Source organism: Lissotriton vulgaris, chromosome 3_1, assembly GCF_964263255.1.
Source record: "Lissotriton vulgaris chromosome 3_1, aLisVul1.2, whole genome shotgun sequence".
Taxonomy (NCBI): Eukaryota; Metazoa; Chordata; class Amphibia; order Caudata; family Salamandridae; genus Lissotriton; species Lissotriton vulgaris.
The window spans coordinates 1,731,392,168-1,731,415,420 of NC_141689.1; positions in this window are offsets into that span (position 1 = coordinate 1,731,392,168).

A 23,253-nucleotide genomic window follows, 5' to 3' on the forward strand; every position below is an offset into this window, starting at 1 on the left:
CTATAATAAACGTGACGGACATCCCACCCCCTTATTACAATTGTATTTTATCCTACGGCACCTGTAATAAGGGGGGTGCCATATCCACCCCTCTAGTGACATGTCTTGTGGGCGCTCTTTTTCTGCCTTAAATAATATTCATGATCGCACCGACAACAAGGACTGGGAGCAATGTAGCCCGTGAGCGGATTTTAGTGCTTCCTGACTAGAGCTGTCACTCACGTCATTTCAGTAGCAGGTGGTAAGCATTTTAACAAGAATGACAGACATGGGTTGTAGGTTCAAATCTTTAAATAAAGGATTATAGGCAGGCTACAAAAAGAGAACATTAGCAGCAATGCATATACATCATAAGTATAAATAACTCAGTACAGTTCTCGTGAAATAGGACACATTTTTTTCTTCAAAGAATGGGATAGGGGATGATTCCCATAGATATCTACATCCTTTTATAGTACCTTAAACAAAGACAGTCATACATTCTACACGGGCAGACGTTTTTCAGGATGTGCACCAAAAGTGAATAAGCAACAAGAAACAATCTACCATTGAATTCCTTTGAGAATTCTCTCATGTATTGAATGTGCGGATATTATCATAGTTAGTCCAGCTGTCCAATGGATACATTCTGTCCATTGCCTCGGACAGTTAAAACGTTCTTGGACCAAAGCAAAGAGTTATTTGGGAACAGTTTTCAGTTTATGAGGATGATTCTTGCAACCCTTGATTTGGAACGTAACAAACAACAACAAGAACATTGGATTTCAGTGACGTCAGAACAAGAAGGAGGACATTGTAAACACAACTCGAGTTACAGAGCCCTGCTTACACTGCTTTTCGGTTCCCCCCTCTGAAACACTGGTAAAAGTATGCAAAAGTGTCAAATCAGGCTCCCCCCGGGACCCGGCCCCCCCGAAAGTACTTACGGCTAGCTTAGAGGTACTGGAACCCTTCTTTAGACACATAATTCAATTATCCTTCTCTTCAGCCTCCCTCCCGGGAGATTGGAAGAAAGCAATAGTGCTGCCAATAAAAAAGAAACCCAATGTAAGCCAGGACATACTGGAAAATTTACGACCCATTTCTCTCTTACCTTACCTTGCGAAAGTGACTGAAAAATTGGCCAACATCCAACTTATGGATCACATTCCCCCACATGCATCAAGCACTTTTTCATTCGCAAACGGTGCGATTCCTTAAAATCGGCCGTTTGCGAATGCAAAAGTGCTTTTTGGGATGCATGAAGCAATTTTAGAATTCGCAACATTGTTGCGAGTTCTAAAATTGCGGGTGCTTTTAAGAAGTCGCAGATGTGCGACTTCTTAAAAGCAATGCATCATCACTTTGACAAGTGAAAATTCGCACTTAGGGTTCCAAATTTACCGAGTGGTTGAACCACTCGGTAAATTTGAAAAAAGTGTTTAAAATGCTTTAAATGTTTTTTTTTCAACATTCATGTTACGGACACACATGTCCTTAGGACATGTGTGTGTGCAACATGATGCGAAAAATACATTTCAGGGGTGCAGGGGGGGGTCCTTTGGACCCCCCCCTGCACCCATGAAATTTTCTAAGTGCCACTCGCAATTTGCATTGACTCCTATGGGCCTTTTGGCCCATAGGAATCAATGGAAATTGCGAAAATTAACTTAAGAATTCGGTATTTCTTTGGGATTCGGTAAAAAATGCGATTTTTACTGAATCACAAAGAAATACCGAAAAAAATGATGCATAGCATTTTGCATTTCCTAAATAGCGATTCCTTAATTTTCGCTATTTCAGAAATGCAAAATCCTACATTGATGCATGTGGGGGTTAGAATCCAATAAATCCCTGCACAGCTCCCAATCTGGCTTTCGGAAGAACTACTCAACGGAGACAGCCCTCCTGAGAGCGACCGAAACTCTGCGGGCTGGAGCTGATGAAGGTCACACAATGGCTCTTATTATGCTGGACCTCAGCGCTGCGTTTGACACTGTGGCACACTCCATCTTGCTACAGTGTCTGAGCAAAGCTGGGGTCACCAAGCAGGCATTAGCTTGGATAAAAGCCTTCCTTACTGACCGCAGTTTCCAGGTTCAGTGAAGCACGTTTCTCTCAAACAGCATAGCCTTAGAGCAGGGGGTGCCTCAGGGCTCTGCCCTGAGCCCCACCCTGTTCAACTTGTACATGGCCCCGCTGGCTGATGTGGTCCAATCGTACGGCATAAAATTGGTATCTTATGCCGACGATACAGAACTGCTCATCTCCCTATCACAGTCACCTACCTTAGCAGCTGCCAACTTCAAAACCTGCATGCAGGAGCTTGCAGGTTGGATGAACCAACACTGTCTGAAGCTCAATGGCTCAAAAACTGAGGTCCTAGTGATAGGGGGTAATGATGCCAGCTGGACTCAGGAATGGTGGCCGCCCTGTCTGGGTCCTCTACCTATCCCTTGCAAGGAGGCTAAGAACCTGGGAGTCTGGGTTGATCCCAAACTCTCCTTTGAGAGCCACGTAAATAAAGTAGTAGGGAAATGTTTTGGGGTATTGAAGACCCTAAATCGTACTCTGGACCTTCTTCCTCTTGAGGCCAGACGTACCATGACCCAAGCATTAGTCACCTCCCGTATTGATTACGGTAATGTGCTGTTATTGGGGACAACAGAAAAGAACATTAGAAGAATGCAGGTCCTTCAAAATACGGCAGCACGGCTGGTACTTAAACTCCCCAAAAGAGCTGCATCTAAACCTACTTTGGATGCTCTTCACTGGCTCCCTATAAAAAAGAGGATCCTGTTTAAAGCACTTTTAATCTGCTACAGGATAACCTCGCTGAAAGCCCCTGAATACCTGAAGGATCTGGCCATCCCTTATGTGCCCAATAGAGCTCTGCGCTCTACGGGCATGGGTCTTCTTAAAGTTCCTCGTATAAAGAAGGCCAGAATGGGAGGCCGCTCCTTTCGTGTGTTGGCTGCCAACCACTGGAACTCCCTCCCAACGAACATTAGATTCGCGGAGTCTGAAACAACTTTTAGGAAACTTTTAAAAACCCATCTGTTTACCCTGTAGCTCTTCACTCCATCTTGCTGCTCTCTCCACTGCGCGGGGACACGCCGGGATGGCGTCACCATGCGCTCTACAAGCTCCTTTATTATTCATAAGCCCAAATTGCAATGTACTTGAAGTGAAAGGAGAGCAACTTCCACACATTTGTCTTCAAAACTCTAAATCTGGCCCTATTGACTTGATAACTGAATGAAGCCAGGATAAAGTAGCCTCCTTTACCCTTGGTAGCAGAGATAACCATTTCTAAGAAATTCAAAATTCTTTATTTAGGCTTTGATGCCATAAAAGAAACAATGCATATACTTTACAGGTAAAAAAAGAACAAGAATAGAAACAATGCAGCATGGAACTTTGAAAACCATTAGCTAAAAACAATTCATTTCATATTAGAGACAATCAATACACAAACAACAATAAAATTCTGTGGTGGACCCTCCACTAATTGCTAAAAAAAAATTAGTCAATTCTATCTCTGGAGTTGATCCCAGTTACAATCGGTATCCTAGTTTTTTCATTTGGAAAAAGATAGAATGTAAAAATCTACTAACACCAAATATTATAGGTTGAGTTGTGTTAGTTGAAAAGATTCTCAAAGCCTGTGAACATGATCTCACGCCTAACACTAGGCATATTGGTTTAATCCATCTTTTCCTGGCCTGTGCATACACTGGACAGAAAAAGAGGATATGTTGCTCATTTTCTATCTGGTGGCTTCCGCACATGGGGCAAAATTCATCTATCACTGTGGTTGAAGTGTTTGAGCCCCTAGCCCAAAGTGCCAAAGTTGACCTTGTTAGGAGATTTCCATATCTGAATTTTGAAAATAAAGTTTTGGCAAGTGGGGGCTCTATTTCATCCAAAAAAGTCTCAAATAATGGTTCATCCTTAAAAGTGAGGAACTTTGTTACTAAGGTCCCACCAGTTGGAGCACTTATGATCATGTTGACAATAAAGGTCCAGAAGTCCCTTTTTAAAATTAGTTTCGAGTTGGGTGGTAGTTGGTCCGGGTTCTCCCAAAAATGTTTCAGACCTATTTTAGTAAACCAAGTTTTAACATGTTCGAACCACGGGATAACTTTAAGGTTATCAAGCTCCATAATTTCTTTTAGCCCGTCCCTGTAGTCTTGTAATTCAGGTACCTGCCATAGCCTAACCCACAGCAGCAATGGGCGTATTATAATGTGGTGGTCCGTCCTTTTGAGGTTTAGGTCAAATTGGAGGGGCACTAGGGGAGTACCTCTCGGGACCCTTACCAAACTTCTCTTAAAATTGTTGTCCAGGACACTAAAAGTGCCCTTGGACCCAGGGCCCCAAATTTCTGCACCATAAAGCACTGCAGGTTGTACTTTAAATTTGTAAAGTTCAATCGCCGAGGACACAGCTTTGCTAGTGCTCAGGCTTTGTTTCCTAAGGATGAGTTTTACATTCTGGGAAAATGTCAACTTGCTTTTTTCCATTTGAGATTTCCAAGAAAAATTGGAGTCTAATGTCACCCCTAAGTATGAAAAATGGGGGACCGATTTTAGTTTTGCTCCTTTTAAGGTTAGACAGACTTTCTCTGATTTGGTAGGATTTAGGGCCATACATTTGGTCTTTTTCCCATTTATCTCCAGTCCCTTCTTACTGCAATATTCACTGAAGGAGTTCAATAGTGCCTGGAGACCTCTTTTAGTTTGGGAAATCAAGATAGTGTCATCAGCAAATAATAGGGATGTTACCTTTTCGCCGTTCAGTTTTGGGGAATCGTTTTTGCATCCCTCTAAGTGTGAGGGGATATCATTCACGAAAAGAGAAAAGAGCGTGGGGGCCAATACGCACCCTTGGCGAACACCACGCTCAATAGGGATTTTTGGGGTTAGTTCTCCATTTGGGCCCCAACGAATTATCGCGAAATTACCTCAATTAAGCTCTTTAATCTGAACTAGTAGATTGTTAGGCATCCCTACTACTCTCAATGCTTCCCATAATAAATTGCGAGGCACTAAATCGAATGCTGCCCTTAAATCAACAAAGGCGACATATAAATGACCCCTTTTGATCTTTACATATTTCCAGTAAAGGCAGCAAAATCTAAAGATCTGGTCTATTGTGCTGACTTTGGATCTAAATCCAGCTTGGTATCTGGTTAGGATTGCATTTTCCTCCAGCCAATCACTGACACGGAATAAGATGTGTCGTGCATAAATTTTCTGGAGTATATCCATTAAACTGACTGGCCGATAATTAGAGGGGTCCATCCTGTCTCCTTTTTTGAAAATTAAAACAATTTCGGCTCCCTTCCAACTTTCTGGAAAGTCTAAGTTACGGGATAGCTTACTGCACAAAAAATTAATGTAAGGTACCCATACTTTTAGGTCGTGCTTGTATAAGTCTCCCGGAATCTTGTCTAGACCTGGGGCTTTACCAGATTTTATTTGGCTTATTGCTAACTCTGTTTCCCCTAATGTAAAATCCAGATAATCTGTTGGAAGTTCGTAGCTTGGGACATTCATATCTATGTGGGGATCTTCATATTTTTTATATAGGCTAGTAAAGTGGTTAACCCAGGTTTGTTCGTCCAAATAGACGTCCTTAACCACTCTCCTTACATGATTTCCATTGGCTACTACCCTCCAAAAAGCTACGTTATCACGTGATTTGGCAGCCAGCAGCATATCAGCCCATTTTCCTTCTTCCCAAGCTATTTTTGAAGCCTTTTGTACAGATTTATAATTGTTCCTAGCTGTTTTAATATCTAAGGGTGACTTAGATTTAATCCCTAATAAAAGTGCCCTTTTGGACTCTTTGCAGGTTCTGTCGTACCAGGGTTTGCTGTGGGACAAATTATGTGTCTTTTGCTGGTTTTTCTTAGGCATTTTGGTAACTAAAAGTTTTAGAGCATCAAAGAATTTTTGATGTAGTGTCTTAAAGAGAGTTTTGTTTTCCTGGTCTGATATCAGGTCTAAATATGGGCCAAAGGTACCTGCGAATAATGTATATATTTCTAAAACAATTTCGCCATGGTCCATTATGAATGGCCATTTTAGTGATCGCCTAATATTACTAATATGGACCTCAGTGTTGTCGGCATTATTTTCTTCTAAAGGAGGAGAAGAAACTATATCCTCTAACAGTGAGGCTTCCATTTTGAGATCTAATGGAAAATGGTCACTTTCTAGCCTCTCTTTTACCTCAATATCAAGAAGATATGGCCACGTTGATATAGAAGCAATCACGAAATCTATATTACTTTTGTAGTTTCTCCTACAAAAGGTGGGCTTCTTTAGGCTGTCAGACGGTAACCGTCCATTACAAGCCCTAAGGGAGTGTTCTGTACATATTTTGGTCATTTGAAGGGCCAGAGTTGAGCATTTGACTGATTTAACATTATCCATGGCGGGGATTCTGTTTGCCTGGTCTTCCTCTTCGAAAATATCGCTAAGACCCATGACTGGCTCATAATTACAATTTAAATCGCCGGCCACGATAATAAAATCCTCCCTGGCATCCAAGTAACTTAGAAATCAATCTAGTTTGGATAATGTTGATGATTCTCTTGATGTGGGTGATGGCCTATTATAGATATTTATTAAGAATAGGTTTTTCCCTTCTCGTACAGTAATTTTTAATGCTAATATATCTGGGGAATTTGCATCCACCACCTCAATGTTCGCCCTTAGATGTACTTTCACCCAGATTAATAAACCACCCGAGGGCCTTCCACTTCTAGATGGAATCGCGCCAATTCCATAAGTCTTATATCCTAGTCTATGTGGTGTATCCACTGCCCAGGTCTCCTGTAACATGCAGAAGTCGAAGGATTCAATATAGCTAGCCCATTCTGGGTCCCTCAAATTTTTTGAGACTCCAGCTATGTTCCAGGAGACCAATTTTACAGGCTCCCTTGTTACTGCTGCCATTTCGAGAACTACCTTTTGTGCCTCCCTGCAACTAGGGCGAACATCAAGTTGTACCGCCAAGGAACCTTCCATACTACTCAAATTGTCCTGAGATGCTACCAAGACATTTGGGTGTGTACGACTCTCACCTAGGATAGTTCTATCCCTAGTTGCAAATGCAGCCACAGGTAAGGACCCAGGGTTCCCCAAAACTTCAGTTTCATTAACAACGCCCCCAACACTGGGAGTTCCTATTCCACTTTCCTCACACCCCACACCCCAAACACTGGCAATTCTTATTCCACTTTCCTCACCCCCCAGTGTCTTAAAACATCAATCACAGTCATCAAGACCACTAAATATATCAAATCTATTGGTGGTCTCTAGTGGTGTGAATGGTTTTAGATGATCCATTCTTCTGTTATTGGCATTGAAAGGTCTAGCCTGCACATAGTTCCACCCATAAGTGTCAGTGGCTGCCACCGGATGGGGTAAGTAATGCGAGTTCCTAGCATTCTGTCTGGTTGGTGGGTACAGTGCATGTTGAGTGTTCCAGCACTCTGTATGGTCGGAGGATAGCTACTTGGGTGGTTTTGTGATGTTACATGCTGAGGTGGTTGGTACTGAGAAGGAAATACCTCTGACCTGGGATAGAAATACGTCAGTGGTCTAGGGATTATGCAGTTGTTAGTAATACCTGGCGGCCAATTTAATATAAATTGGACAGCATTGGGATCCCTGAAATTCACTACCACCACATCACCCTCGATATCTTTGGGTCTACCCCCCAGCCATTGAAGACGGCGAACATGAACACTTTCGCCACTAATATGATTTGCAATTGGCCTGTATAGACTTAGCCAATGCATAATCTTATTCTTCAATTGGGCAAAGCCCTCCCGCTTATTCGATTCCAACACAGGGACTCCTGTTAGAACTACCACAAAAGTCACTGCCTCTGGTGGTAGTTCAGGTAATGGAGTCCGTTTGGGTCTCCCCCAGGTGTACTTAGAACCCCCCGCCTCCATTGATGGTCTCTCCAGGAATGTGTTTGCCGTAGCATTGGAAGATATACTGGCTGAAATAGCCGGTGTCTGATCTGGTTTATTTTGTAGTTGTTTGGGTGATGGGATGAGTTGGGAGGTCGTTTTGTTCCCTGTGTGCTTTGAAGTGGAAGGATTCGTTATTGGAGTGGAAATTGGGACAGAGATTGGGACAGCTGGAATGGATTCAGGTGGTAACGTGAGGTTTTGCAATACATTACTTGGAGCTACGGTGGTGTCAGCATCCTTACTTCCCAATGCCCGCTCAATTTTACGTAATCTAAGTTCCACTTCAATCAGCCTCTCTAAAATTGACGCAGAGTAATTTTTAATTAGACTCTCTAGAGTATCTAATGTGACAAGATCTAGGTTTACTTGGGGCACTTTATCAACCATAGTAGTATCCGAGCTGACCTCTTTGTCTATAGACATGTTAGGTAAAAGCGGTGGTGTAATGTTAGTTCCTTCTAAAACTACTAATGAGTTGTTAGAATTATTAACAAAAGTCTTCATCTTTTTCCCAAAATCGGAATGACTCAACTTTAATTGTTGTGAATCCCCCCTTTTTCGTCGTTTCTTACTTGGAGGAGGGCCATATATCCTGGGTACAGGCATGATTTTTTTTACCCTATTTTGCGTCGTTTTGGCCAACATAGGGACAGGTGCCTTCGTAAAGCTAGGGGTACTCATATGAGTTATTGGGGAGGTGCCATTCATAGCCAACTTGGGGGAAGTAGTTAGTATAGGCGTGATATCACTCGCTTCCAGAAGCTGGGTATCCAGTATATGTGCAGTTACATTGGCTATCTGGGTAGTCTCGTTAATAGAAGAAGAAGGTAGGGGTAATGGTGACACTGCCCTATTCTTCATGCTTTCCACGGAACGACGGCGGTCAGCTCGTTGCTCTGCCAATATAATTTCCTTAGGGATATCAGGAGTGGATTTAGTGAAATAGTTATCGAGCGTTTTGTTTAACAAACCCCCCCTGTTTGTCAGACATGGTCAGCTCAAACCTGATGATATATAGAAAAACAAAACAACAGTCCAAAGATTATCCAAACAAGCCTATCTAGTATCTTATACGATAACGGACAAATGACAAAATACCAGAGGGCAGTGTCCGGTCCGGTCTCCTTGGTTCTCTGAGGGTCTCAGAGGGTCCGCCCTTAGTCCAGGCTTTGTCCCGGGATTTGTCCCACACACGCGTCCCGCTCACGCGTTACTTTGCCAGATAATGTACAGGAGGCCAATTGAAGGGGAGGAGTCACGGGAAGAGGCGGCAGGTGTGCAAGGTGTTCCTGCGCACAGTCTGGTGGGCCTCGCAGTCCCGTTCCGATGACAGCAGGATTTCCACAGCTCTCCTCTTACACGGCAAGTTCCCAGCAGGGTTTCAAAGTACAAACAGTCCAAATTCATCTCCGAGCGGCTCCCGCGTAGCGGGGGCCGGGAGGCCTTTTAAAGGACGCTGATGAGGGGAGGGGTCACGGGAAGAGGCGGCAGGTGTGCAAGGTGTTCCTGCGCACAGACTGGTGGGCCTCGCAGTCCCGTTCCGATGACAGCAGGATTTCCACAGCTCTCCTCTCATGAGCAGTTCACGCTCGCTAAGGTACCGTACTTGTGGCGGAGGCACTGCAGTTGTGGATGGCTTTCACACTCGTGGTGGGACCTCCATACTGTAGTTGCCCATTATGATGTTCCCACCACTAGCGTGAGGCCCCCGCCACTCGTGCCGAGGCCCTTCAAAGTCATTCCAATAGAAGTTATGCAGACTTGTAAACTACTCTCTGAATAATTTGGCAAATTATATGTAGGTCTCATCGTCCCATCAGATGTTGTCATTTGCATTGTTCACAGCATCCTCTAAATAAAAGTGGTCACACTTTGTCATCATGATATCTCCTTCCTGTTTAATAGTAAGAAAACAAATTATATGTAGTCCTGTTTCAGGTAATGCTTCATGCAGCCTTGTTACCCATAATCACCAAGATTGGCCCATGGTTAAGTCATCACCAAATAAGAAAATGCACATTAGATGAAATCATGTTTATGCTATGTAAGTACCCACAGGGCTAACATTCCAAATTAACAAATGTTCAGTTTTAGTTCTAATGGGGTACCCCCACAAGATAATAAATCTCATCACTCTTAGTGATCTATCAAGGGGAATATTTCCATCAATCTATTCATTTTTTTAATTTTGGACTCCACTCCTATGGAGAATTTCACAAAAATGTGCCGAAGCCTGATCTTCCGAAACACTATGAAAAACAGGAGATGGCATATTTCTTGTCATTTCACACAATGCAGTGCAGCAAGGGTACTTGATGCTTTGAATTGCGTGAAAGGGAGAGAACAGAAATGCTCTATAATTACAAAGATAGGGAACACTTCTTTGGTGTACTTGCGCTGGCACCCTATTTGCTGCCTAGCACTAAATGCAGGCATCCTTGCACCATAGTATAAGTGTTTCTGCGTTTTGAGCAGGACTGTTTATGTACAGGAAGGGACACCTTCCTTTACGAAAACAGTCCTTAGAGGCATAATCCTCTCTATTTGTGCTGCAGAATGCAGTACACCTGGAAAGGGTAAGCATTGAGGAGAACTATATTTCCCCTTGTTATGCCTCTGTCTGGAAGGAACACAATTTTGGTGCAAACCCATGTTTATAAGTATTGGTATATCTGGTTTTGTATCAAAACACATTGATGGATGTATAGGAGTGCCAATGTTCAATCTATGTAATGCGCTGTGGTGAATTATTTTATATTTAATAAACCATGCAAAGTGGTTTTTCATTGCTTGGTAAATGCCTAACATTATTTTGTGATGGGGCTATGTATGACCACTATGTTTGTCTGTATAAGAAAATAACGCAGTGCTGTGCCGCAAGTGATTTAGTTGCACCTACTTCGTCATTGTCAAAGTACAGGTGTGTGTCAAATTAATAACAATGCGATGCATCCCTCTGGTTTCCCCTGTGCTGGAGCACAGTTGGCTGCCCTCCGCCAGTGCAGGCACCCTTGCATCATTTCAAAAGGCTGCATGCGCTGCGGGGATGATTGTTTTTTGTAGGAAGGGACATGTTCCTGCCCAAAAACAATTATTAATAGCAGAGAAAGAGGAAAAACAAGGAGAAAAAAAGGACTTATCCTTGTTGCGCCATTCCTATGCCTCCCCCTCTGAGGTGTAGAATTCGAATGCATTCCAAGTTTTAAACCCACAGCAACACCCATGTAACACCTCTTTCATGCAGAGTAATGGGTGAAAGGGGCCCCCCCTTATTTACAAAGTCATGAAAAGTCATGGAGAGTGACTTTATACATCCATGTAAAAATGGACAAGCCCATTGCGTCACCGGTGCATACAAAAAGTGACACACCAGCGGCGCAATGGGCTTGTAAATAAGCCCCCCAATTTTTTGCGTCTGATGAAATATATCTCATCAATAATAGACAGAAAAATTATACTGGTCCACCCCATCGTAGTCTTCTTGACCCAGTGGTTATGGCCGACCTCTTTTAGAGTACTCCTGATTTATGCCCTGCCTCCATTCCTGATGTCACAGGGAGCCGAGTAGAGAACTACATTTTATTATTGCCTGCTGCACTAGTTCTGGATACAATTTAAATCCTGAGAGATATCACTTTGCCTTACACTAACATTCCAGAATTTTTAAAATCCTAATTCTGGTAGCCCTTCTAGACAACTCTTTTTTACTCAAAAAATATCTGCAGCAACGTTGGCAGTCCCATGTGCTGAATTACTTGAGTATCATTTAACATCTTCTGTGGAGCGTTTATCACACTGATAATTTCAGCTTGATTGTCACCTTGAAATGACAGTTTTGGGACTATGTTTCTTTCCTCACTCACAACATCAGTCAAAAAGGACCTTGACCTACAGCAAAAAAGGCTTGGGTTGTAAACACACATACCATGTCTTAAGCTGTATGATTTCTGAGGTCTCTATCCTAAGCAGAGCCCCCAATGGCTCACTGGAAGGAATCACTGTACGCCTTCCCGAAGGGGGAGTCTGACTCTTGCAGCATCAGTTGCCTCACACATGCCTGACCTCTTCTGCATTGGCTGGGGCTACACTTTGGAATGCCCATAGCTCTATGCTGTTGCCTCTGAATCCAACTAGCAGCTCTGCAGCCCCATGAAGTCTGGACCAAACCATCCAGCAATGCAACATACTCCTTCATGTCAGCTATAGGTTGAGGGGGCATCTCTAAGTAAGGATTAAGTTGCAGAGGAAACAACGAGTGCAATTATCAATAAGAACTAGACAGGTTTGGAAAGATGTGAGTAGGCCACTATGAAATGAATTAAATGAAATGACAATGGATTTGTAAAGCGCATGGCTGCCCGAGAGCGTCCCAGCGCTATAGAACAAGGAATACTGAGAAGAGTACCAGAGTCTAGGAGTCCTGGGGGAACAAAAAGGTTTTAAGAAGGTTTCCGAATTTCGGATAGCTCGGCTCCTTTCGAATCCTGGCCGGAAGGGCGTTCCACAAGGTCGCTGCATTCAATGAAAATCAGCGTCCCCGGTTCGAGTACGCTTGATTCTCTGAACGAAAGTCAAATTGCCATGATCGGATCAAAGCGATCTAGTGGCCTTGTATGGACGGACAAGATTCCCTAAAATAGGGGGTCCCTTCCCATGTAAGGACTTGTGAGCAATACATAAGGATTTAAATGTAATCCTTTCACGAATTGGTAGCCAGTGAAGGGCTCCGAGTGCAGGTCTGGCTGATGATTTGCGAGAGGTGCCAGTGAGTAGCCTTGCTGCCGAGTTCTGGACTCATTGAAGGGTATTAATTGTAGTTTTGGGGGCGGCCAGAAAAAGGGCATTGCTGTAGTCCAATCTTGACAGGATTAGTCCCTGAATAAGTAGTTTCCTCGAGTGCTCTGGCAGTTGGGGAAGATTCTTTCGAGCAAAGCGAAGTAGCCCCATGCATATGCCTGCTGTCTTTTTTGCTTGGGTCCTAAAAGTCAGATCCTGCTCCAGCCATACCCCCAAACTCTTTAGTTCATTCTTTGGTGTGGGTATGGGCCCCAGACAGGCAGGCCAGATGGAATTAGGTAAATATGTTATTTGGTGGTCTAGCAACATGAGCTCTGTTTTTTCTTCATTCAATTTGAGACGTGAGCTATTCATCCAAGAATGGATTTCTGAGAGGCAGGAGAGAAGATTTTCCGCTCAGTGTTTTTCTTGGGAGAGCGAGACGACTAGTTGGGTGTCGTCAGCATAGGTGACTATTTTAATCCTAAATGGATTTACCACATCCTCCAGGGGGTCATATATACATTGAACAAGGTAGGGCTCAATGATGAGTCCTGTGGGACCCCACACTGGAGGGGGGTCAATTTGGAATGTGCTGCACCTTCGCATACCTGGAAGGTTCGGTTCTCCAGAAAAGATGTGAGCCATTGCAGCACTGTGCCTGACACTCCCAAACTGCTCAGCCGATGGATTAGGATCTTATGGTCCACCGTGTCGAAGGCTGCGCTTAGATCCAGGAGGATCACCATTGTTGATCATCCTGAGTCCAAGATGCATCTTGCCTCTTCTGCCACTGCCAACAGGGCATACTCTGTTCCCTGCCCTGGGCGGAAGCCTGTTTGGGAGTTGCGAAGCAAGTTATTACTTTCTAAAAAGGAAGAAAGCTGCTGATTGGCTATTTTCTCCGCCATCTTTCTGATACCCGGTAGCAGCGAAATTGGTCGAAAGTTAGCCAGCTCTGAGGGGTCGAGCTCTGGTTTTTTGAGGAGTGCTTTGACTGTAGCCTGCTTTTAGCTAGGCGGGGCAATTCCCTTGGCAAAGGAGGCGTTAAGAAGATATGTAATTATTGGGGCCATAGTAGTAGTTATTTAAAATATGCATAGGTGCGGGATCATTAGGAGAACCACTCTTCACGGTGGGCAGAATTTTTAGGAGATCATCCCTTGAAATCGGGGCAAACGAGTCAAGGCAGGGGCCGGAGGTAAAGGCCTGGGAGTAAGCCAGATCAGGGAGTTGATGGTTCTGCAGAAGAGTTTTTAGTATACTTTGAATTTTACTTTCAAAGAAGGTGGCAAGTTGATTACACCTAGCTTCTGATGCCTCTTGCACTATTGGGGGGCTTGTTGCCTTAAGGAGATCTTTAACAATCTTAAATGTCTCTATAGATGAATTAGAGGAAGTTCTAATCTTCTCCTCAAAGTATGCAGCTTGAGCCAATTTATGGGCTAATTTGTAGGTCCTCATAGCTGCTCTGTACTTGAGTTTATTGTTAGAGGCCTAGTCTTTCCTCCAGATACGTTCAGCTTTTTTGCATATTTTCCTTAGTTCTCGCAGTTCAGGAGTGTACATGGAGTTTTAAAGACCCTACTCTTCTTTTTCATTGTTCTTTTTGGAAGGATGGAGTCAAGGGAGCTATTGAGCCAATTTGAGAGGTTTTTATCCGCCTCTACAGGGTCAGGATCCGAAAGGGGAGCAGTCCGCTCTAATTTGAGAGTCCAGCTTTCAAAGGGGAGTTTGGACCACACTCTCTCTAAAGTACATGGCACCTGTACCTGTGAATGGTCACTCAAATGGGACCAGAAAGTGATCGGACCAAGCTAACGGAAGGGGTGGCTTTGATGCCAGATGTAAGATGTTCGTGAATATGGGGTCAAGAAGATGCCCTTTAATATGAGTGGCATCTTTATTTTTTAGATCCAGCTCCAAGGATTTTAGCTCAATTTTAAGATCCATTGCCCCCTTATCACATGGGCCATTACAATGAAAATTTAAATCCCCCAGTAGGATAAAATTAGGTGCAACCGCGGCTAGGGCAATGATGTTCTCTATAGGTGATCCTGTAAATTGACCAGGTCTGCCTGGAGGGCGGTATAACAATAGGCCTGATAGTGATTTATTTGGGGTGATTTGCAAATTAAAGTGAATACTTTCACAGTCGTTGACACCACCCTCTGATACTCTGCTGGCGAGTTTGTCACTATATATTATCGCTAATCCACCTCCTTTCCCAAGGGGCCTATGTTGGGATTGTATTCAAAAGCCCCTAGGAAGTGCCGTAACAATATCTGCTTCTGAATTCGTCGACAGCCATGTCTCCGTTAAAAACAATAAATCCAGTTTCGAATCCTGAATCAGTAAATTAATTTCTACCGCATGTTTTGGTAGGGACCTACAATTTAAGAGTGCCATGTTGAGAAAAGACGAGGTTTTGACTGCATTTCTCTTCTCCTGCGTGGGCACTGCCCATCCATTGTCTATCAGCCAAGGGTCATCAGGCTTGAATTTCAACAGTTCCGAGGATTTATTCCTTGGATTTAATTGCGAAAGTTCTTTGCGTGTGAAGGTAAGGCGGTGTCCAGGAGAAACGGCCAAAGTTTCTGGCCCAAGGCCCGGTCTGGGTAAAAAAGGGCTTGCCTCTGGCATGCCTCCGGCGCTGTGCCTGCCCGCTGCGCGGACGGCAAGTGGTGTTTATTATATAGTGTATAGGCCCAATCGCCCACAACACTAGAGCGCTATCCTCGTCCTCCCCCAAGATGGCGCTCGAAGTCTGCGCCAGGAGAAATTGAGGCCGGTGATCAGCAGGAGCCCGAATTCTGCTTCCTAAGGTCACAAGGGTCTCTGGAGGTAAAGTGCGCCAAGGGGGGGACAATAAAAACAGCATAGATGCAAGTGCGTGAGTTAAGAAATAAGCAGCGCTAGCTGAATAAACTATGGTAAATTTTAAAAATAAGAGCCCTAAACTCCCGGCTTCCGCCTCAGGAGTCCTTAGTTCAAAAGTGAGGAACAGGTTTTTCCGTGCTCAATTTATAGTGTATAGGCCCAAATCGCCCGCAACACTAGAGCGCTGTCCTCGTCCTCCCCCAAGATGGCGCCCGAAGTCTGCGCCGGTAGGAATTGAGGCCGGTGATCAGCAGGAGCCCGAAGTCTGCTCCCTAAGGTCACAAGGGTCTCTGGAGGTAAAGTGCGGCAAGGGGGGGACAATTAAAACAGCATAGATGCAAGTGCGTGAGTTAAGAAATAAGCAGCACTAGCTGAGTAAAATATGGTAAATTTTAAAAATAAGAGCCCTAAACTCCCGGCTTCCGCCTCAGGAGTCCTATGGAGAGAGGAAGGGGCTGGAGGCTACATCTTTTCGGACTAGAATGTCAGTCAATTGCCTGTTTTCTTTCTGAATGAGGGACATGGTAAATGAATCAGAGTAGTAACTATATCTACTATTAATAAGCTAAAGGGGTAAGGCTATACTAAACACATTTTCCAGTAACCTGTAACCAAGTTACTGACCGTGTGGATGCCCCAATATGGCTATACAACAGATGTTTTAAGGAAAAATAGACAGTGTAGAATTATTTATAAATGTTTTATACTTGCATATGTGTATGTAAATTACCTTAACAGGGTCTGTAAGAAAAGAATGGGCACAAGTCGACTTATGCTTGTAAAGGCAAGGGATCGAGTGCCCCACTGCTAAATACCAATGTATTTGACAATGTCATGTATACACAAATGGAAGTGAGCCTTTGAGACGGTGGTTGAAGGATGGGGTTACAATTGATGATGCAAAGAATCTGTTTCTCAAACAAAACATTACACTGGTCCTTGCAAGAGTGCCTGAAAGAGATCTGAGTGAAGTAAAGGAGATTTATTTATTTATTTATAAAGTTTTATATAGCGCGAACATGATCCCAAAGGATATCAGAGCACTTTACAATAGGGTAGAAGGAAGGACATAAATGCAATACCGATAACAAGTAAAAATAAGAAATGAGAATGATCGCATAAGTACAGGACAATTGAGTCATGGAGAGTAATACAATAAACAAGTATATAGCGGGCTACGGAGGGGGGCACACTATGCTGTAGAAACGAGCAGTATCTATACTACTATTATAAAGAGAGAACAAAAACCTTTGAGCTAGGTAAACTCGAAAAGTACACCACCAATCAAAACACCCAAGACATCTTTGAAAACCTCAGGGCAAGCAGAAGGACATAGGCTAAAAAATAAAAAATATACGTTGTTTAAAAAATTTCGAAATAAAAAATTAAGTAGTCCCTTGCAAGTAGCGCCGGCCGCGACGTCTGCGTGATGACATCATTTGCTTTTGCGCTCCCTGGTAACACTTCCGGAAATGGCGCCAAAGAACGCGACCTGCTGGGAGGACTGCGGCCCTGCTTGCTGCTGGGCGAATTGGCGGCCTGTGCGGGCGGGGCTCATGGAGAGTGGCGGCCTGTGCGGGCGGGGCGCCTGGAGAGTGGCGGCCTGTGTGGGCGGGGCGCCTGGAGCGTGGCGGCCTGTGCGGGCGAGGCGCCTGGAGTGGGACCGGTGGCTGAGGTAAGGATCAGGCGGGAGGGGGGGCCGGGCCGAGAGGGGGCCGGGCAGAAGTGCACGCAAGCCTCAAATGCTGCCCCCAGCCCCTTTCTGCCCCAGGCAACGCTGGGGCGGGGTGCTAGTCAAATGATATAGGATCAATGTCTTCAAGCAAGTGAACCTAGCCTAATTAAGGTAGGAATTTATTCATTAGGAATCTTTTGGCTTCCAGTTTGAAAGCAGTCATTGAGGAGATTATGCGTACTTCCGGTGGAAGACAGTTCCATGTCTTTGAGGCAGTGCCAGAGAAGGCTCAGTAACAAGTTTTCTTTTTGCAAAGGATGAGTGGTTTCAAGAGGAAAGTGTTAGCGCTTCTTGAGGCTCTACCACCACAGGATAATTCAAGCTTTTGCGCTAGGTACCTGGGAGTTTGTGAAGGGCATTGTGCACCAGAACGGCAAACTTTAACTGGATTTGAGCATCATATGGGAAACCATTTAAAGAGATTTTTTGACTGGGGATATGTGCTCATTTCTTTTGGTGCCTATAACCAATCTAGCCGCTGCTTTCAGTGATGCCCTTAGTGGAGCCAGGGTGTATTCTGGAAGGCCACAGAGCATAGAGCTGCCATAGTCTAGCCTCGGCAAGACAAGCGCTTGGACCACCTGCTTGAAATAAGTTTGTAGAACGAATGGTTTGATGTTTCTAAGTGTCCTCATCAAGTGGTTAGCTCCCTTAAACACATTGCTGATCTCATTTTTCATATTCAGGTGCTTGTCAAGGGTGATTCCAATAGATTTGGCTGAGTCTATGATGAGACGGGTGCAGTTGAAAGCAGTGAGGTGGTTCAGCCGGAGGTCTGGCTTGGTGACGTGGTTCGGGGGAGAGATGATCAGGAATTCAGTTTTGGAGGTGTTGAGCAGCAGATGGTTCTCAGTTAACCACTTTTGAGTAGAAGTTAGGGTTTTGTTGAGTGAGATGATGTTATTCAGGGATGAGATTTTCAAATAGAGTTGCGTATCGTCCGCATACATATGGAAGAGAATGTTCGTGGTATTTTGTGAATTAGCTAATGGTTCCAAGAAAAGGTTGAAGGGGATAGGAGATAGGGCGGGCCCTTGGGGGACACCCATGAGTACTGGAGAGGAATTGGATAGAGAGTGGTTTGCCTTGACTCTTTGTGATCTATGGCAGAAGAAGGACGAGAACCATTGTAACACCTGACCAGAGAAACCCATCCTATTCTTCAAAATGGCTAGCAGGTTATCGTGGTTAACCATGTTGAATGCAAAGGAAAGGTCAAGGAGGATCATGAGGCAGGATTCATTTTGGTCAAGCATTTTTAAAATGTCACCCATAATGAGAGTGAAAGTCGATTCAGTGCTGTGCCCCTTCCGAAAGCCGGATTGGTGCTGGTCTAAGAGTTAGACATTCTCTATGTGAGCACACAGTTGGGATTGTACGCATTTTTTAAGGAGCTTGGCTAGAGTGAGGGATGTTGGATAGTTAACATTCTGTACTTCTGTTGCTTCAGTTGAGACGTGTAAGTTTACAGGCATATCATGCTAACAGGGACTTCATTTTGGAAATTTATGACAGAGTCTTTAGACCAGTTTGTGGTGCTAGAGGACATATATCATTGAGAACATATTGCTATGAATACTGACGCATTCATGTTACCTGAATCATACAGTGGTTATCTCTGGAACTGGAATGACATACACCTGGTGAAGGTTCATGGTGGAGAGGTTATGCTGGTCTATGGAGAAAGAAAAATATGTTATCAGGGTCCCCTGTCCATGACATAAAACTTCCACCTATATCTTGGCAAAATTATCTAATGAAGGAAGACAAAGATGTCCTCTAAGTCATCTACCCTGACATAGAACTGCCACCTGTATCTTAGCAACTTGTTTGTCACACATCACCTCTCATCCCGATATTTCTTCTTGATGTCACTCAGGGTGTATACCATTCTTCCAATGCATTCACTTTATTGGTGAAATCTTGCCACACAATCATATTCTCAGCTCCACTGAGTGAGAAACCAAGCAAATAGGCTACCTAAGTGGACAACACATCAGATTTCATCAGTGGTAAATGTATAAATCCTGGGAAGCAAGCTACACAGTAAAGAAGGCCTGAATTGCCCACTGGACATCAACTCACTTAATTTGTGCCTTTAATGAATGCTTTTGGTGATTGATCTTTAATTGTGACCTAGTAAACTGCAGGCAACGGTGGTCGAATCAATTTTTCCTATACTTGCAGCGCACTGAGGTCACTTGGAGGTTCGAAGGGCAAGACAAAGGCTTGTTGACACTGTGTCATTGCTGTGAGATTTAAATGAATTTGATGGGCTTCTCATTCTAAGTCTGTGCTAGTGGTGCTCATGAAGGCTGGTGCTTGTGGGCGGTTGTTGTGATGCATTATATCAATAAACATATCACTTAGTTGTCTTGAGGTCGTGTTTCAGCCACCAGATTAAGCTGGCAGGAGCCTTGGTGGTAGATGTTGGCTAGTGGAGCAATCCAAACCAAAAATAAGTGAACTTGGATCATTACAAATTAAAGACCAAGAGCGGCTGATCTCACTCTGAGTGACCTACCTTTTCATCTTAGTTAGTGGGTAAGTTGGACTTCCTGATTCAAGAGAGCTATGGGAGTATCAGATGTTGCCTGGATTAGGCAAAACATGCTCTTTTGTATTGCACACAAATTCAGTTTTTTCCACTGGGTCACTCTGGTGTTATCAGGTCAACTACAAAGACAAAGGGTCAAGAGTCATCCTCAATCTAAGACATGCTCGGAATGTAATCATGAAGAAAGACAGCCTGGTCTAGGCAACAATCCATTTCTGACTGCCAAAACTCTTCATCAGTAATACACCTCCAGGCTTCCCTGACATCGTAAGACATGCACTGTTTTCTACCAGAATGCAAGAAGAAACTAATTTCCTCAAAACAAGACCCATCAAGATATCATATAATTTAACCACCTTACTGCTGATAAATGTGTCCCCCGGTTTGACTATTGCAGTTTTCATATTTTCAGTAGGTACATAAGCAGGTCAAGCTGGCAGCCAGTGAATGCTGCTAGATACTCAAGAGCAACTACTGATGAGCTTAATTGTATCGTATTGTAGCGCTTACTGCCAGACTGCTCATTGCGTTTGAGTCCAAGTGCACACTGCTTCCTGCAATTTATTGTGCCTGATTTCTGTAGCACTTGACTGTTAGACTGCTGCTCATTAATTATTCATCTGTACACTGCTCGCTTTGCCTATTGTAATTTTTCGTGCCTGATTGTGCCGGTGCCACTGCCCATTTAATTTGCGATTTTCACGCTGTGCCCCAATCTCGTCCTGTTTCACTTAAGCTTGCTGCCATTTTGTTGTTTGTTTGTTGTGCCTCCCAGTCCGGATCTCCACCCCGCTCCCACCTCCCAGCTGCTCCTCCCTCGCTCCGCCCCCCCCACTATCCACATATGACAGACGCATTTGCGCACAGAGGACGCGCCCCTTGTGCGCCGAAGGCGTGCCAAAGGTAAGCCCGTCTGCGCCCGTCCGCGCCTGGACCACGCCCAGCGCCAGACCCCCTGGCCCCCGCAAATTCCATTCTACCCGCGTAACGTACGACGCCGCTACCATCTCTGCACTTAACCCCAGCCGACTCCCAAACTGCTACCATGCCGCCCCAGGACACACCCATGGATCCTTCACATGCCACCCCTGCAAGTTCTACTGCATCAGGACCCACACCAAACCAACAGACTCCAAACAGAGCTCCGACACTAACCACCTGAAGTGCATCCTGCTCAACACCCGCTCGGTCCACAGACACGGCATTGAACTTTGGAACCTACTCGACACCACATCGCCGGACGTTGACTTTCTTACAGAAACCTGGATGAACACCTCATCAACGCCCGACATTGCCATAGCCATCCCGGACGGCTACAAAATCATCAGAAAGGACCGCATCAACCAAACTGGAGGAGGAATCGCCATCGTTCATAAGAACACCATCAGCATTACAACCAGCTCCGATGACAACCTCACAACCGCCGAACACCTTCACTTCCAGATCCACACCGACCCTAACACCACACTCAGAGGCACCCTCATCTATAGACCACCTGGACCCCGCACACAATTCAGCGAAGACATCACTGACTTCATCATCCCTCACGCCCTCCCCTCTGAGGACTACAGTCTACTGGGAGACCTCAACTTCCACCTGGAAAAGAACAACGACAGCAACACCACCACCCTTTTGGACAACCTCGCCAATCTCGGACTCAAACAATTTGTTGACACCCCCACCCACTATGCCGGGCACACGCTCGACCCAATCTTCACCTACAGCAAGCACATATACTTTAATCACACCACAGCTCTCCATTGGACGGACCACAGCTGCGTTCACTTCAACTACAAAAAGACTATGACCCACAACCACCCACAACCTATTCCCCGGAGAAATTGGAACAAAATTACCACCGACCAGCTCTTCACATCGCTTCACCAAAACCCTCATGCAAAATCTTCGGACCCAAACCAAGCAGCCACCAACCTCACATAGTGGATCACCCACAGCGCTGACGAATTATCACCCTTGAAAAACCTTCAAATCAAGCAAGGCAGCAAAAAAGCCCCCTGGTTTAATGATGACCTTAAGAAATCCAAGAAGATCTGTCGCACCCTCGAGAAAGCCTGCCGAAAAAACCCAACCACTGACAACCTGGCCACCTTCAAGAACGCCACCCGCAAACACCACCAACTGATCCGATCCACCAAGAAATCAGCATTCAAGGATCGACTCGACAACAATGCCCACAGCAGCAAAGAATTTTTCAACATCGTCAAAGAGTTTACCAACCGCACCGCCGGCACCAACGACATCACTTCCTTCCTAAGACCTCTGCGACTCTCTAGCCTCGTTCTTCCACAACAAAATCGCTGACATACATAACAGCTTTGGAGACCAGTCCACCTGACCCACCTCCGAACTAAAACCCCCCTCCAACAACCTTTGCGCCTGGAACCCAATCACCACTGAAGACACCATCCGCCAGATGAACACCATTCACTCAGGATCGCCAACCGACCCATGTCCCCACCACATTTTCAACAAAGCAGACTCCATTATCGCAACCCATCTCCGAGACGTCATCAACTGCTCCCTCAACTCCGCCACCTTCCCGGAAAGCTGGAAACATGCCGAACTCAGCGCCCTCTTGAAGAAACCTGCAGCAGACACCACTGAACTTAAGAACTACTGCCCCATTTCGCTCCTCCCATTCCCTGCCAAAGTCATTGAGAAAGCCGTCAACAGTCAACTCGCCGCCTTCCTCGAATCCAACAAATCCCTTTACCCTTCACAGTCCGGCTTCCGAGCCAAACACAGCACCGGGACCGCCCTCATCGCAGCAACAGATGACATTCGAACTCTACTAGACAACGGAGAAACAGCTGCCCTCATCCTACTTGACCTCTCCGCAGCCTTCAACACAGTCTGTCATAGCACCCTTATACAACGCCTCAGCAACGTCGGAATACAAGGAAAAGCATTGGACTGGATAATCTCGTTCCTCGCCGGAAGAACCCAGAGAGTCCGCCTCCCCCCTTTTAGGTCAGACGCCACCGAAGTAATCTGCGGCGTACCCCAAGGATCTTCACTCAGTCCCACCCTCTTCAACGTATACATGAGTCCCCTCGACTCGGCTACTTCTTTCATCCCTTCGTGTAGGTTGGGTTTGGCGGTGTTTGGGTCATTGGTGAGGGAGAGGATCAGCTGGGTGTCGTCTGCGTAGGAGATAATGTTGAGGTTGTGTTGGTGTGCAATGGATGTGAGGGGACTCATGTATACGTTGAAGAGGGTGGGCGCGATGAAGAACAGCCGTTTAAAACTGAACTCGGACAAAACGGAAGTCCTCATCTTAGGATCATCCCCCTCCGCCTGGGACGA